General features: G+C 42.5%; 1 protein-coding gene and 1 non-coding gene across 4 annotated transcripts in view; both read left to right on the top strand.

The window, feature by feature from the left end:
* LOC136871946 (uncharacterized) overlaps window positions 1-17,240 on the top strand; it is a 519,021-nt gene that overhangs the window by 254,582 nt on the left and 247,199 nt on the right. The window lies entirely within an intron of this gene.
* On the top strand, window positions 16,515-16,633 carry LOC136872837 (5S ribosomal RNA). The gene has a single exon (XR_010860002.2). It is a non-coding gene; the product is annotated as a 5S ribosomal RNA (ribosomal RNA).

The raw sequence follows: 17,240 nt of genomic DNA, 5'->3' as shown, positions 1-17,240 counted from the left end.
GACCGAGAGGTACTGTGGGTTTCTGTAGATCCCGAGAATAGCTACAATCTCATCTCGCCGGATATCTGGGGGATCCCTACTCATTTATTAAATACCTTTAAAAGAAGTTACCGTGATATTATCATTATACAAGTATTCTTAGCTAGGCCATTTAAACCAACCGAGGGGAGCGCGAGGTTGACCCAGGGCTCCAAGTTAGTCTTAACACAATGGTTTAAAGGGATCCCTCTGTCACGAGGGCGAGAGCCTGACATTCACAACAAAAAAAAACAAGGAAGGGAGGGCGGTCATTCACTTCGCACGGCCGTTCTGATTCTTCTCTCGCTCACACGTCTACCCTCTCATCTCGGGGACACACACATCCATGGCTCGCTTCGTTTGCTTATTCATATCATTATGGAATTCCCATGAAATACTCTTTTTATTCACTCCCTTCTCATTATTATCACTGAGACTGGGGCACGATCACTTCTCAATCATCTCATCGTAAATTCCTATTCGGCCTTCTCACTACGTCTCATATCGCGTATCTTCTTCCCTTGGGCCTATGGCTCTCATGGCTCCTCGTTCATACCATATAAATACACTTATATTTAAACCTTCTGACCAAAGATTAAGGGACTCCTGCCCTGGGTCTCGCCCCGGCTATAGATAACAAAAAAAAACACTCCAAACCATTATGGCCAATTAATCAAAATCACGGGAAACTTGCATATGGTTCCACACACCTATCTAAATCACACAATATGTACCTCTCCCGGTCGGGATTTCTTCTTCCTTCTTGCAGTCCATGCACTGATTATATCTGTAAGCTAGGCATGCATCGTCTGACTGACCCATGAGTTCCCCTGGCATATTTGACAACCTCGTGGGACAGTGACTACCAATATTTCGACATGTTTCCCTGCTTGCCAACACCATTTTTCCAACCTCCCCTACGGGAAACTCAAATATTCTCCTAACCTTGTTCCCATATTTGCTAGGACATTCTACATATTACTAAAAATATAACCCTCACGATAAGCTAATCATTAAGAAAGAAATATGAGTCGTCCGGGAATTTAGCCCCCTTGAATTTACTTCAACATTATAAAAATCAATAAAATTTCCATATAGGACATGCATTAACTTACAACATTTTGATATTTACAAGAGAACGCTAATCCTATCCCCGGGTTATGTCATGCTTAGAAATTAAATTTGGACATCACTCATCTGTTTGGTGGCCGTTGTTTCTCCCCCCACGGGAGACCCATGGTGAAGTTCTTAGTACTCCATGACCACTCGGGAGGTGGCGGGCGTGCAGTCCTTCATCCCTGGTCCATACACGTCCGACATCCTGGGGAACTCGTCACAGCTGAAATCTTACAGTAATCCAAGTGGGTAACACTTTTACACTCGTCACACGTCCTCTATTTCAGAGTTTACCCCCACGAATAAGACGGCCTTTCAAACCACGACGAGCGCGTTCACAGTACGAATCGGGTGGCTCACGAGACTCGAGCCCCTGATTCAAAGTAACACTTTGGGTGATACCTAATTATGAATTTCACTGACTCATTAAACCGGCAGTTTCTCAGCCGAATTCTAATACTCGTTCGAAAATTATGCTCGCGGTTTTTACTAGTTTGACACGCAGCACAGAAACAATACACCTAGGCTCGTTTGGCCTCCCGTTCACTACACAAAAGCTTTTGTACACAATAACACTTCTTTGTACGCGGTCAGGGGTTTCTGACTGTAACTGGAGCACCGCGGGACGCAGTGTCCGTCTCACGACCCGTGAAAGAACAACTGTCTCTGCAAGGGCCTGCTCGGCCTATATCATCTTGCCCGCCGGAAGCTTGGGGGTGTAAACCTTCACGGTTCATTAAGAACCAGAGCTCCTTTCACACCAAGAATTGAAGATATTTAAATATTGCATCTTGTAGCCCTCTGTCTCCTCTTTCATTTGAGCCAAGCGTGCTGGACCTACGATCAGCAGTTTTTATGTAATTTGCTTCCCGCCTTTGATTAATTCATTAGCGTCCCTCGGGAGGCGGAGTCAATTTTGAGCGCGACTCTTAGCTTGGGTGACGCCGCTGTATCCACATGTGTTAGCGATATGTTACATCTTGACAGCTGGTGACCTCATTTCTTCCCCTGCATAAGTTATTACATATTTTTAGTCTGGGGAACGCAGAAAATTTCGCTCTATTCAATGGTGTGTCTCACATAATTTTCCTGTGTCTGGATTAAAATATCATTCCATTGTTTACGCGCCAAAGTCCGACGTTGGCACCCGTGACACGTGCATAAAAAACCGGAAGTTCCTTATGTTCGTTTGGAACTCCGGGAAGCTAAGCTCCACCTCGGGGCGTATCTGACTACTCCAGCATCGCGTCCCCTTCTATCTCTCTCTGCGAGTTGAGAGCGTATTTCCGCGGGGGCTTGGCTGTTGCTTTGTCCTCCCTTTGTTCGCAGGCGCTCTTTTCGCGGGTTCCGTTCTGGCAGGACGCCGCTCGATCCCCTTCGCCCATACTGCTACCTATGACGCGACCTTTAGGAGTAATTTTAATGGAGTATAAAGGCCCAAATCATTCCCATGGAGCTGTACAGGACACTGTACGGTTTCAATACGGAATATACACGACAACAGGGTTGATTTGTTTAATTCTAGCTCGGAGACCAGAGTAAGTACCAGCCATATTGCTTGCATTGTCATGTGACTGACTCCTGCTTAAATGAATGTCCAAATCAAATTTACTTAACATACTTATGAATCCATCAGCTCTTATTTACGTCCTGAATTTAAGACGAAACAGATACTGTAAATCTTTCAACCAAAAATCTATGGTTTGATAAGTACCTTATAACAAAAGACAGCTGATCTACCATGTCGATGGCCTAGAATGAAAACCTCGTATCTCACAAAGTTCTTCCTGTCCATTATTTCCCTTAAGACTGGTCACGCCTCCCAGCCACACATTGATATGCAGTCTATCAGAACAATGTTCGTTGTGTTCTTTATTCCTATGCCGACGTGTGAAGGAAAATGAACCTTACCGTGCGTGACGTATTTACTAACTCCTAGAGTATAATTTTTATAAGGTTCATTTTCCTTTACTCATCTGCATAGGAAAATAAACCCAACGAACATTGTTCTGATGGACTGCATATCCAAATGTGGCTGGGAGGCGTGACCAGTCTTAAGGGAAATATTGGATAGGAAGAGCTTTTTGAGATACGAGGTATTCAATCTAGGCCATCGATGTAATATTTGTGATGGAGGTAGTCTAATATGGTCTTTATGCGTTTTGAAAAGAAAGACATGATGTTCTCCCTTTTCCTTATTTCCATAAGGTTCTATACTGTATGTTTAGCTAGAAAAGGATAGAATTCTGCTATTAGCTCTAGAGCCATCTCGCAATTTCCAGTATGTGTTGACAAAATCCATAGTTGTGACCCCTGAAAAATATGTCTTGTAAGAAAAGTTGTTTGACCACAGCAATGACTCGTTTAAACACGTTTTAATTTCTGTCTCGAACTGAGATGTTAGTGTTTTATGTTCTCTCCATGATTTGCCATCTAGATTTTAATAACAGACCTTTCCTATGTTCAGCTGAATTTTCGTGGCGCAGTTAATCGAGACTGGCCGGTTTCTCAGTAATTAAATCCCTCATGAGGTTTTGCAAATTACGATGTTCCATTATACAATAAGCATGGAACACAAAATGCACCACCCTTCCTTTGTTAGTATACTAAAAATTGCCTTTGTTGTTTCCTGCCGTTCTGAAAAATAAACATTTATTTAATTACCTCAGAATGAATTGCCTGCATGAATTTCTAAAATCACAATGTCCATGGTTATGCAACATGACCTGGTACAAGCTGGCTGCTATGTATTTAAACACTTCTATTCTTAACACTCTTTCTCACAATTTTTCTTTCTTTTATTGCCTTATCTGTCTTCACGAGTTTCCGGTATTGAGAACAACTTCTCTGTCAAGCAGGAAGCAGACTGTGCGCGCGGACTGGCTGTTTTCGTCCGCGCGGACTCTATACACTGTGATATTACATCATCCTGGTCAAATAGAAGGCGGCCTACGGCCTACTGCAGCAGACCAGACTAGTTCGCATCGGACCGGTGGACAGTAATACATTTTCACAGAGCTCGCGCGGCCAACACTGAACATTGTCTCCAGAAGAGACGGAGAAATTAATTGCACAAGTTGTTGTACGTCGCACCGACACAGATATGTCTTATGGCGACGATGGGACAGGAAAGAGCCAGGAATGGGTAGGAATAGGTCGTGGCCTTAATTAAGGTACAGCCTGGTGTGAAAATGGGAAACCACGGAAAGCCATCTTCAGTCCTGCCGACAGTGGGGTTCGAACCTACTAAATCCCGAATGCTGGATATTGAGCTCGGTGAGAAATTCATTGATCTAGTCCGTGGTCATGAGCACCTGTACGACACACGGCACGTCGATTACAAAGATCACAAGTAGTCTCCTGGTTCTAATTTCATCCTTTGGTCTTCCCTTTTAGTCGCCTCTTACGACAGGCAGGAGATACCGTGTGTGTATTATTCGTCTGCGTCCTCCATCCACAGGGGGTGCTGAACATTTGATTAAAACAACAAAATGATAACACCGGCTCAAGAAAGAATGAGTCGGTACGCACTTGATTTCTACGACTTTCACACTGGTTCGGCCTGACTTGTCCTCGTTCTATGTGACTTCCCCAGTCCGCGCGGAGAGTCCGCTTTCAGTTTGACAGTAGCTGGTTTACGACTGCCACTCATTTTAATAAAAATTTGAATTACATACTGTGTGTAGTCTGAGTGGACATTGCTGAGTGTTGATACTGGCTAGTCTAATGGCTGTTATCGGCGTCTCTCGTCACAAAGCTTATGATTGCGAGCAGTGAGATGTGCCTTCCTTCCTGGCTCCCTACGCTGCAGTTGAGAGAGCCAGAAGTTGGCCAGCTGCAGAAGGACTCCAAGTTTCCTCGTAGAGATCGGGCCAGCTAGGAAGACATCCGGTGAGAGGAAGTGTGCGAGTGAGAAAGCAGAGCCGTGGGAGCGAGAACGCTGACTTCCCCTTCTCGCTCAGTGTTGTGGCGACGTACAGTTGACCCGAAATATTTGTTATAACTGACATGTAACACTCCGCAGATTTTCAGTTAGCGGAATTCCCTTCCGGCTGTAAATTACAGACATACCTAGCCGAAATGAATGCATTTAGAAGTGTTACAGATGACAGATAGATTGAAGGAGTTAGAACATAATTTAACCTCTTATTACAGTAACTGTCAAAATCGTTTCCATGTATCAATTTGCGTAGTCCTTATTTTTAAATTATAATTTGATGTAAAATTAACTTTACGACGCTGTAGAGGTACAGTGTAGAATATGGTTTGCTATAACACCAGGCTTCATAACCTTAGCCACGTCAAGTAAAACAACTCGATGATAATAATAATAATAATAATAATAATAATAATAATAATAATAATAATAAGCTACAAGAAAATTGAAAAACTCCCAGAAACTATGCGAAGAAGGAGGATAAACTTTTACGGTCATCTCCTCAGAATGAACTCTATAATTAACAAATCTTGACTTCTTCCGTAACCCAAAACAAAACCGAACTGGTTTATAGAAACTGAAAAAGATATGGTAGAATTAAAAACTACAGAAAATTCACTATTCGATCGAACAGCTAAAGTAATAACTAAAGAAGAAAACATAACGTTCCAAAACAAATGTACATTAAAAGCCAAATCTATTTGTCTCGGAAGACGAGAAGGAACGAAGATAAGAAAGAATGCAGAAATACTGGGCACTAAGAAAAGAACAACACACAGAGAAAGAATTGATTCAACATACCCCAAAGAGGGTGAAACGAAATAATAATAATAATAATAATAATAATAATAATAATAATAATAATAATAATGTCCGCCTCCGTGGTGTAGTGGTTAGCTTGATGAGCTGCCACCCCCGGAGGCTCGGGTTCGATTCCCGGCTCGGCCACGAAATTTGAAAAGTGGTACGAGGGCTGGAACGGGGTCCACTCAGCCTCGGGAGGTCAACTGAGTAGAGGTGGGTTCGATTCCCATCTCAGCCATCCTGGAAGTGGCTTTTCATGGTTTCCCACTTCTCCTCCAGGCAAATGCCGGGATGCTAGCTAACTTAAGGCCACGGCTGCTTCCTTCCCTCTTCCTTGTCTATCCCTTCCAATCTTACCATCCCCCACCAAGGCTCCTGTTCAGCATAGCAGGTGAGGCCGCCTGGGCGAGGTACTGGTCATTCTCCCCAATTGTATCACCCGACCTAATGTCTCACGCTCCAGGACACTACCCTTGAGGCGGTAGAGGTGGGATCCCTCGCTGAGTCCGAGGGAAAAATCGACCCTCGAGGGTAAGAAGATTAAGAAATAATAATAATAATAATAATAATAATAATAATAATAATAATAATAATAATAATAATAATAATAACTTTTGCTTTATGGCGAGAAAGCAGTGTTAGACTATATGATCGTTTGTCCTTAGCTCCTTAATGCCAATATTTTGTTGCTTTCTTGTAAAATAAGAAATGTGACTAAACGATATGAAATATATAATTATATAATAATTGTTCTCAGGTACAGAAACAAAATATAATTCATAAAAGGAAACACCGTAAAGGGTCTACATATGCTGAGTAACAACGTATGTACACGAAGATAACTTAAATGGCACTAGAAATAATAAGTAATAAAATAATGACACTAATTATTCACAAAATGAGCACATTCTTGTTTTATTATGTCCACTACATCTCTTCAATTCCACTGCGTCCTCCGTCATCACTTCTGTCGTCCTCACCGGATGACGTGTCGTCAGCTCCCAGCTGGATCGCAAAGTACTCCATAATGTCTTCAAAATGTTCCCCATCGCTTATGTTCCAGTCTTCGGCGGATATTGACGCGAATTTCTGTCTAGTGAGTTTCTCTACGTCGTCAATAGTGAAGGTGACGTTGTGAGAAGCTACCCAGTTCTTCACTTTTGCCCACATTATTTCAGTACTCTTGAATTCAGGGTGATATGGGGGTAGTCGAATTACCGAGTGTCCGTACTGTTCATCTAGGACGTAGGTTTTGTGTGCCGGCTTGTGCAATTTGATAAGCTCATAAAGGTCGCGTTGGTATATCGTCTCACGGTGTGGAATGTTCCTATTCACTAACCAGGAGATCATCGTCACTTTACGTGAGCTGGAGGTTGGAGCACGATCTACTTCCTTGTTGTGATATGACGAGTAGTCAATTACGAGAACACTGCGAGGTGGAAGTTATCTTTCATATCTTTCATTCTCTTTTTAAAAAAGTCACTATTCAGGTCATCGTGGTAGTCGCCACTCTTGTTGCCAGACTTCCAGATTAGCAGACAGTTCTCGATTAAAACCCATTTCACCGCCAGCATGTAGAACTACCCTCCACCCGATACTGGGCATTTTTTAATAAACAAACCTTCTGTATTTAACGTCATGTTTTCCATTAGGATACGCTTGTTAGTGTTAGTTTTTTCTGATGATAGCCTAATGATCGAAGAATTCGCTTGACACTAGTATTGGATCCTTTGAACTTTAAGTATTTACCTAACTTTGCACGAATTTTTGAAACTGTAGGTAAACATTTTTCATCTAAATAAAAATTGCTAACAATAAGACGTACGGCACCTTCGTCAAAGTCGTCCTATCCAGTAATATTATTTGTGCGCATTCGGTTTTTGTTTGGTGTTTCAAACAGACTATCCATAGATTTTCCTAATTCTTTCGTTTTTCGCTCTTAATCCGTATCAAAGAACTTTCTGACACTCCAACAGCTGCTGCTACTCTTTCCTGCACTTTCTTTTACAATCTATCACGAACTTTTCTTCCATTGCCTCCCTTTCCATAAAGTCTATAATGTTCAAGATTGCTGCACGAGTCTGACTCTTTAGCACCTTATGATGCAGGCTACTTTTAACGCCTTCCATACTGTTACAGATAAGCCTAACGCACACTACCACTAACCACAGTTACTACTCAACGGGAAATTAGAAAGCAGAGCGCGGCAGCTGAGTGTAAACTTATGCACTGAACTGTCCTTGTAGCAGGAGCTCTGTTAGGAGGGGATACGCTACGCGAGATAGTCCAAAGTGCGCATGCGCTCCCAGATGTCTTCCTAGCTGGCCCGATCTCTAAAATACCAATAAGTTTTTCAGGTTAGGACATGACAAGGCACAACATTGAAAAAGTGCCAATGATCGCATTGTGACGACGTGACGTTGTTATTAAATTAATTAAATTTGAGCTGATTTTTGTTAACGTTATTCATATCCGTTTACTTGTGAGTTACGTTCCTGTTATTTTTTTTCAAGAGTTATGGATAAAATGTTTAAAATTAAAATTAAAATTAAAAAATCAGCAAGAGCTGAAAAAAATGCCTCTTAACCTAAATGCGCCATCGGTGGCAGCACTGCATGATGACAGAACGTGATCAGTCTAAAATAAGCGTCCGCTAAATGGACCTAAATACTGGAGCAATGTTCCTGTTCAGTGGTTACGTCCAAACGAGTACAAGGTGACATGAGTCAATTCTTGTGCAAAGAAGGTGTTTTGGTCGGGAAAACTCACGAAGTACGCTTGTGCTCCAAAATAATGCACTGCGAAAGCTCTATTTTTAGTGATGACTTATGGATCACCCGTCTTACAGCCAAGAATTCTCCCATTAGAGCAGTCACGTCTTTGGTTTGCTGAAGAAAGCCCGGGGAGTAAGCGTTTCACCTCCAACCAAGTGATTCCTGATACTGTGGAAACCAGCAACCATTGTCCTTTACTGCAAAGGGTAGGCCTATAGAAATACTTGTTTGCTTTGGGGGTAATTATCCGTCGACTCTCTCCAGCTATCATCAGTAGGCTGTCGTTTGGGTGTACTGTAGTATATACCTCCAATGGATAGTGTTTGGTGTAAGTTTTTGGACATAAGTCTACATTTTTCAATTGAAGAACTCTTTCGCTCACTATAGTGTAATATGAAGCTCCAACAAAGACAGTATTTTACAAGTTTCTTTACGTCGTACAGACACAGATAGGTTCCATGGCGACGATGGGACAGGAAAGAACTAGGAGTGGTAAGGATGCGGTCGTGGCCTTTATTAGGGTACAGCCTCAGCATTTGTATCGTGTGAAAATGGGAAACGACGGAAAACCATCTTCAGGGCTGCCGATAGTGGAGTTTGAACCCACTATTTCCCGAATAGTGGATACTTGCCGCACTTAAGTGACTGCAGCTATCGAGCTTGGATACAATGGCATTTGCTCATTTCTCAGAATATTTCTTGTTTTGATTCATACTACCACCTCTGTAAAAACATCAAGGTGTATCAAAGCTAATACGATGAATTTCAGTCGGCCCCAACTCAAGTCGTAAGTAGCCTCTTTGATGTTATTCCGATAAAATCAATCGAAGATCTGAGGAAACTATCCGTGTGAACACTTGTCCTCTTTCCCCCTCTCAATCTCGGTTTTCGCCCTGAACCTGTAGGTAATGTAGGCGGCGTTCATAACATATATAACATCAAAGGGACCGCTTAGGACTCCGAGTATAGCAGTCAACGGTATCTTGTCAAATGGAGTGAATTTGCTGACGACACTTTCCTTACATCGCTTGGTTTTTAGACAGACTTTGCTGTACGATAGTGTAAGTTGGGTGGACGCAGGATGTCTTATTTGTACGCTGCAGGTAGCTAGAATGATTGATGTTCTGCGAGGTGGAAACAATGGCAGGAACGCATTCGAAATTAAGAGATAAATGCTGGGAAAAGGAACTCTGTGCTTGCTGTAATACGCATAAACTAGCTGAAGTGTCGAGGTCACGAGAGGCGATTGGAAGAATTTTTTTCAATTTTAATAATAATAATAATAATAATAATAATAATAATAATAATAATAATAATAATAATAATGTTATTGGTTTTACGTCCCACTAACTGCTTTTTCGGTTTTTGGAGACGCCAAGTTGCCGGAATTCCATCCCGCAGGAGTTCTTTTATGTGCCGGTAAGTCTATTGTCCTGGTTATCTGTATGTATCACATATCCCCGGAGAGATAGGTGGTGTGAGGGGTACCGATACCGGTGCGCTCCTGGTGCTCCTCTGTCGGTCATATATTGGTGTCGACACGGGGTTGACGTACTGTATTTGAGCGCCTTCAAATGCAACCGCACTGAGCCGGAGTCGAACCTACGAACTTGGGCTCAGGAAGCCGTAACCGTAACTGTCTGAGCCATTCAGCCCGGTTGATGTGTTTCGAGGGGAAACAAGGGGCCACATTATAGCAGATATAAGGCTGAGAAGGCGCTTAGTTCTTTCATAGAAATTTGCCATCCTAAAATACAGGGTCTTTTTTTAGCAGGCTCCGCAGCACCACTCAGAGCAATATATCTTTCGGCAAATTAGTCACCCGGCTATCGCCTTCCGTGCGTGTTCACCTGACACACGGAGCAAGCCATAAAAAAGACCCCTGTATTAAAGGGCATACAATTTGATCATGAAGAATGTATGTATGTGTGTATTCAGTATTAAACAGTCTTCATTAAAATATGCTTAAAATGCGTGGTTAGGAAGCGTTTCGTTGGAGATGCAGTTCGTCCGAAAGGGAAATTCGTATAAAAATGCTGCGTTCTTCCGCGACTGTTTTACGGATTAGTAAAATGCTAATGAGTTGCGTTTCGTCGGAGCCTGATGCTGAGTCACACTTTGACAAAAAGGTGGATCCTTACTCTTGAGGGGGAGCGCAAGACATTGTTGAAATTTGTATGAGTGCTTTCAAGGAGAACACATCTATTCGTAAGATGGAGTTTACAACATCCAGCAGAGGGTAATCGAGTTTGATATTATGTAATGGTTACCGGTGCACAAAGAAAGGGGAGAATAGGTCTGGTGAAGTGGTGTTGAGTTGCGCAATCTTGCGGTGGAAAAATTCTTACCAACAACAGTGAATTGATTAAAAAAGAAGAACGAGTGTGTTCCTGATCTGGCTAGTATTGGTGTGCAAAAAACTACAGTATGTCGCAGGCCAAGAGAGCTCGCGAGGAGATCGACACATCGATTTCACACGTAGAAATATATTTCTTTGTAAGTTTCATATAGGAGATTGACAGTTCGCTCGAAATATTGTTTAAATAATTTGATACTTTTAACGGTTACATCTGACTTAGGAAGAATAATCCTAATTTAATATGTAGCCATACGATATAAATAAATGAATAAATAATATTTTTTATAAAAATGTTTCAATGGAAATGAAATACCAATTACAAATGTACAGACCTTTACTTACAGTATGTACCCACACAACGTATTTTGTCATTTTGTTAGAATTCTAAAGTTTTGTTTTTTCATCTAAAGCATACGCTTCATTTTCATGAATGACCTTGTACATGTAAACCACGGGCGATTTCTTACGAATATTTTCGGTCAAGACCCTCGCTGTATCACTTCACCGAGTAGACATTTACACTCATAGCAGATTTTGAGCAAAACGTCAGTAGATGCAGAGTGGGTCTCGGCCCACAAGTGGCCACGGCTGGTCCGTGGTCCAACAGCTCTGCACTCTGACCGGCCAACCGAACAGAGGAGGGGTGGCCACGGCTCTACCGTGGCTCTACGCCTCTGCATTCGGGTGACGGGACAGGGCTGGACTTCACGGCTGGCTCCAACCGTCGGCTGTCCTGAGAATGGTTTTCTGTAGTTTTCCATTCTTCTGCACTAAGGCGAATGCCGGGACAGTTCCTAGTATAGGCCACGGCCGCCAATCCCCTCATCTTCTCCGAGCATCTCCTTCACCGTAACAAATCTCCCGGCCTGAGAGATGGCGTCACCGTCTAAGAGGCCTGCCTCCCCCTTCAGGGGAGGAATGAAAACATTTTAGTAGTAGTAGCTGAGCAAAACAATCAATCAATCAATCAATCAATCAATCAATCAATCAATCAATCAATCAATCAATCAATCAATCAATCAATACTGATCTGCATTTAGGGCAGTCGCCCAGGTGGCAGAATCCCTATCTGTTGTTTTCCTAGCCTTTTCCTAAATGATTTCAAAGAAATTGGAAATTGATTGAACGTCTCCCTTGGTAAGTTAATCTAATCCCTAACTCCTCTTCCTACAAATGAATATTTGCCCCAGTTTGTCCTCTTGAATTCCAATTTTATCTTCATATTGTGATCTTTCCTACTTTTATACACGCCACTCAAATTTATACGTCTACTAATGTCATTCCACGCCATCTCTCCACTGACAGCTCGGAACATACCACTTAGTCGAGCAGCTCTTCTTCTTTCTCTCAGTTCTTCCCAACCCAAACTTTGCAACATTTTTGTAACGCTACTCTTTTGTCGGAAATCGCCCAGAACAAATCGAGCTGCTTTTCTTTGGATTTTTTCCAATTCTTGAATCAGGTAATCCTGGTGAGGGTCCCATACACTGGAACCATACTCTAGTTGGGGTCTTACCAGAGACTTATATGCCCTCTCCTTTACATCCTTACTACAACCCCTAAACACCCTCATAACCATGTGCAGAGATCTGTACCCTTTATTTACAATCCCATTTATGTGATTACCCCAATGATGGTCTTTCCTTATATTAACACCTAGATACTTACAATGATCCCCAACAGGAACTTTCACCCCATCAACGCAGTAATTAAAACTGAGAGGACTTTTTCTATTTGTGAAACTCACAACCTGACTTTTAACCCCGTTTATCAATATACCATTGCCTGCTGTCCATCTCACAACATTATCGAGGTCACGTTGCAGTTGCTCAGAATCTTGTAAATTATTTATTACTCTATAGAGAATAACATCATCCGCAAAAAGCCTTACCTCCGATTCCACTCCTTTACTCATATCATTTATATATATAAGAAAACATAAAGGTCCGATAATACTGCCTTGAGGAATTCCCTTCTTAATTATTACAGGGTCAGATAAAGCTTCACCTACTCTAATTCTCTGAGATCTACCCTCCTACCTTTTCTTACAATGTAAATACAATAAAAGGATAGGAATGAGTATATCAGTAAAAATTAAATTAATTTGTTTAAACCGGTTTTTGGAAGTTTAAATTCCGACATCGGTAAAGTACATAACATTTACACGTAACATTTCTAAAACATTTCGAAAAATATCTAAAAATATTAAGGCCGAATGCGTTAATTCCGTGGAGCTGGTAATTTTTATTATAAAAATCCATGGATTATCCGTGCCGGTCCGTGGGTCACTTAAGACCCCTGTCATGAATGCCGATTACGAGGCTACACGGCAGACCCACCTCTGTTTTCATAGAGGTACCATTCAAAGAGGGCACGCAGTCCTAACAATAGACCTTATCGCACTGTATACCTAAGCAATGAGCAACAGACGTTAAAGCTTCATTAAATACTATTATGGTAGCTCTCAACGAAACGTTACTCGGTTACACTGAAGTTGCCTGCTCCTGGAATTCGGATGAATTAAATGCGTTTCCTATAACAAAAAAAAAGACACAAAGAAGTATTTTTTAAAGTTGTAGTATTTTCTAATCTAATTTAACTCACACTTTTTTTAGATGAACTTTCGCTTATCCCAAGTGACTAAGCTAATACATAATTCCATGTAATTCATATTTCAACACAATAGCAAGCCGCTTTTAGTGTGATAACAGAGTCGATTCATCAGGCATAACTGATATATACAGAGTGTCTCAGGAGGAATGGTCAATATTCAGGGATATGACAGGAATTATCATTTGAAGCAAAATACTTCATATGGATATATACCCTATTACGAATGATTTCCGAGAGAAAACACATTTCATGTGTTTTTTGCATTAGTGACACGTACGTATGTCTTATTCACCTAACTTCTCTGACGTTTTGAAATGGGTACAAGTTTTTCGCATGTATTGTTCTCCATACACAGTGTTCGTGGGACACTGATACGTGCAGAAAGGTCACCGTGTGCTGATAGTCAGACTACACTGCACAGGTTGTCAAACTACACGTTCAGCGGGAAAGTGGGAACTTGGAAGAATACCTGTTTCACTCAAAGCTCTGGTAAACACTCTACGATCAGGAATTTGAAGTGTCGGAAAGCACCGACGTATTCTTCGACAGCATCAGGAGCTCTACCATCGCAGAAGCTGTAAACATACACACCATATCAGAAAATTCTCCATTAGTGTAGATGTGTGGCATTTTATCCAGCGCGTGTACAAACACAGTTAACCGATGCTTCTCTCTGATTCACTCTCAGTCCCTCGCACTACTTCACTCGCAACACATCACGGACAACTGCGTGCTCCACGGGTTGGTTTAATGGCAGAAAGACATCCCCAGCAAAGAGGTTGAAAGCAACGAGGTAGGTTGGACTACAATAAAACGTCTAAGAGGTTGGGTGGTAAAACACATACGAGTGCGCCACTAGCCCGAAACAAATGCATATTAAACGTGTTCATCTTGGAAACCGTTCCGAATAGGGCATATATTCACATGAAGAATTTTGCTTCATATGATCTTTCCTGTGATATTCCTGAATACTGACCATTCCTCCTGGGATACCCTGTATTTAGTCTATGCTACTTTTCGTTTACCGATGTAATCTCATTTACAAAACAAATTGCACACCATGAAGGAGCCATCGCAGGGATACGGAAATGAATACAGCTACAGGGCATGGTAGTATAAAGAAAATTTTAAATATTGTACCACACCAAACATTTATTGCAGGATAACAAACATTTGTAGGGTGCATTTAGTGCGGTGTTGGACCATTCGTATCACGGCGACAGGCGACGGTACGATCGGTCATGGTGCCATACGAACGTCGAGTGTTGTCCTGATAGGTCCTGTCACATCTGGCACACCTCACTCTCCACATCCGCCGTAATTGCCGCTGGTCGAATTTGCCGTCCAATTTAGTCCCAAATATTCCCGATGGGTGAGAGTGTGGAGACCGTCCTGGCCAAGGAAGCCATGCTGCCCGTTCCTGGGAGAAGTTCAAACGTATTCAGCGATGCTCTGGTTATAATGGTAGATGTAAGAGACGCCGCGACAAAAGATCCTGTTCTGCTTTGCTAGCCTTCTGTATATTGTACTGGTGGACAGAGATGTGTCCCAACTACCTTGACGTGTCTCTGGATGGTGTGCAGTTGCGACTGTAGAGTGCTTAGAGCCTGTCGCACGATAAAACGATCCTCCCTCCTGGTGGTCTGCCGGTGTCACCCAAGGCTTTTCGGCGCGTTAGCGTGTCCTCATGTTTACACTGCGTCCAACACCGACGTACCATGCAGTCAGAACGGCTCAAGTGGTGAGCAGTGCCCCGACATATCCAACCTGCCTCTCTTTTAGTCCGACGATCTAGATGGTCAAAGGCTTGTCGAATGTGTCGTTGAAGAGTGCTGCTTGTTCATTCTTGTTAATTCGGGATTGATTTTATGTGCGTATTTTGATACATTACTCTCTTCGATCTGTTCCCTGACAATTCGTCGCTGTTCGGGCGAAAGGTCATATCACACAACGCTCTTCCTATCAATTATTTGCTTTGAGACTGGTCACGCCCGCCAGCCACGTATGGATGTGCATCCATCTGACAATTTTCGTTGTGTTCATTTTCGTATGCTACCATCTGACAATTTTCGTTGTGTTCATTTTCGTATGCTACTGTGTAAAGGAAAATGAAACTTAAGTGCATTATACTGTAAGAGTGCGTAAATAACGCGTGCAAACATACATTTCTAGAGTGCGTTACGTAAGGTTCATTTTCCTTTACACGTAAGCATAGGAAAATTAACACAAAGAAAATTGTTCTGATGGATTGCGTATTCATATGTGGCTCGGAGGCGTGAGCAGTCTTAAGGAAATTAATGGATAGGAAGAACATTGTGAGATATAACCTTTTGCCCGAACAGCGACGAATTATTGACTTCTTTCCAGTTATTTGGAGTCGGCATTTGGTGTGAATCTGGCCTAGTTTAATGGCACTATAGCTGTTACCTTACATTCGGGAGATGACAGGTTCGAACTCCACCATCGATAGCCCTGAAGGTAGTTTTCTATTATTTTCCCCCAATTTCACGCCAGGCAAATGCTGGATTTGTACCTTAATATTAAGACCACTGCTGCTTCTTCTACCTGCCCGATTGTCGCCGAAAACGTATATGTGTTAAACCGATTGGAAAAATAAAATCCTCATCACTGCTGACTGAATGAGGCGCACACAAATCTGAGGGAAGATAGTGTAATATAATTCACCACATTAGTATTTACTGTAGATAGACATTTGAGTTACTAAGAGACAATTCTGAAAACTAAACTATGGATCTCACTGGAAGAGTGTCAGAGGATGAAAACCTGCCTGGTGGCCATGACCGTTAAGGCGTCAGTTCTATATGGTCTGACACCGTGGTTAACGGGTTCGAGTCCCGTTGGTCGAGAAAAGTATTCACCATCAGAATATTGGGCCAACGGACATACCATGTTGAATACACCGGTTCTCATCCGATCACCGCAGTTAAGCAACATTGGGCGGGGTCAGTATTTGGATGGGTGACCGCTTGGGAACACCACGTGCCGTTGGCTCAGTTCCCTTTTCCGGTCTAGAAAGCCAAGAATAACTACCGAGGGGATTCGTAGTGCCGACCACACGACACCTCGTAATTTGCAGGCCTTCGGGCTGAGCAGCAGTCGCTTGGTAGGCCAAGACCCTTCAAGGGCTGTAGTGCCATTGGTGGTTGGGGGGGGGCATCAGAATATTGGCCGGCAGGGTAGGAGAGGTGGTGGTAAACAATTTCTAATCACTAGATTACATGCCAAAAGCCTGGATTCAATTCCAATGTTCATATGGAGTGAGGGCATATGACGTTCTTGATGGTGATTCGTCCGTCGGATAAGGACGTAAAGCTCTGAGCAGTCCCCGCGGTGTTATTCGACAGGAGCAGACTACGTGCCGACACCGGGTTTCATCCTCTCCCTACCTCATTATAATCATCATCATTCAAAATTCAGACCCCAAGGTCGCCCAATAGAAAGAACCACACCAGGCGTTCCGAACATGCCCTCGGATACTCCCGGCACTAAATGCCATACGATAAGTAAAGCCAGCGGTTGAAATTATTTCGTTCCATTAACTACTTTTACAGTTTTTGGAGACGCCGAAGTGCCGGAATTTTGTCCCACAGGAGTTATG

This window comes from Anabrus simplex, chromosome 4 (genome assembly GCF_040414725.1).
Source record: "Anabrus simplex isolate iqAnaSimp1 chromosome 4, ASM4041472v1, whole genome shotgun sequence".
Classification (NCBI taxonomy): Eukaryota; Metazoa; Arthropoda; class Insecta; order Orthoptera; family Tettigoniidae; genus Anabrus; species Anabrus simplex.
Note: the sequence above shows the minus strand (reverse complement) of the source record. Positions and strands in the feature narration are given on the sequence as shown.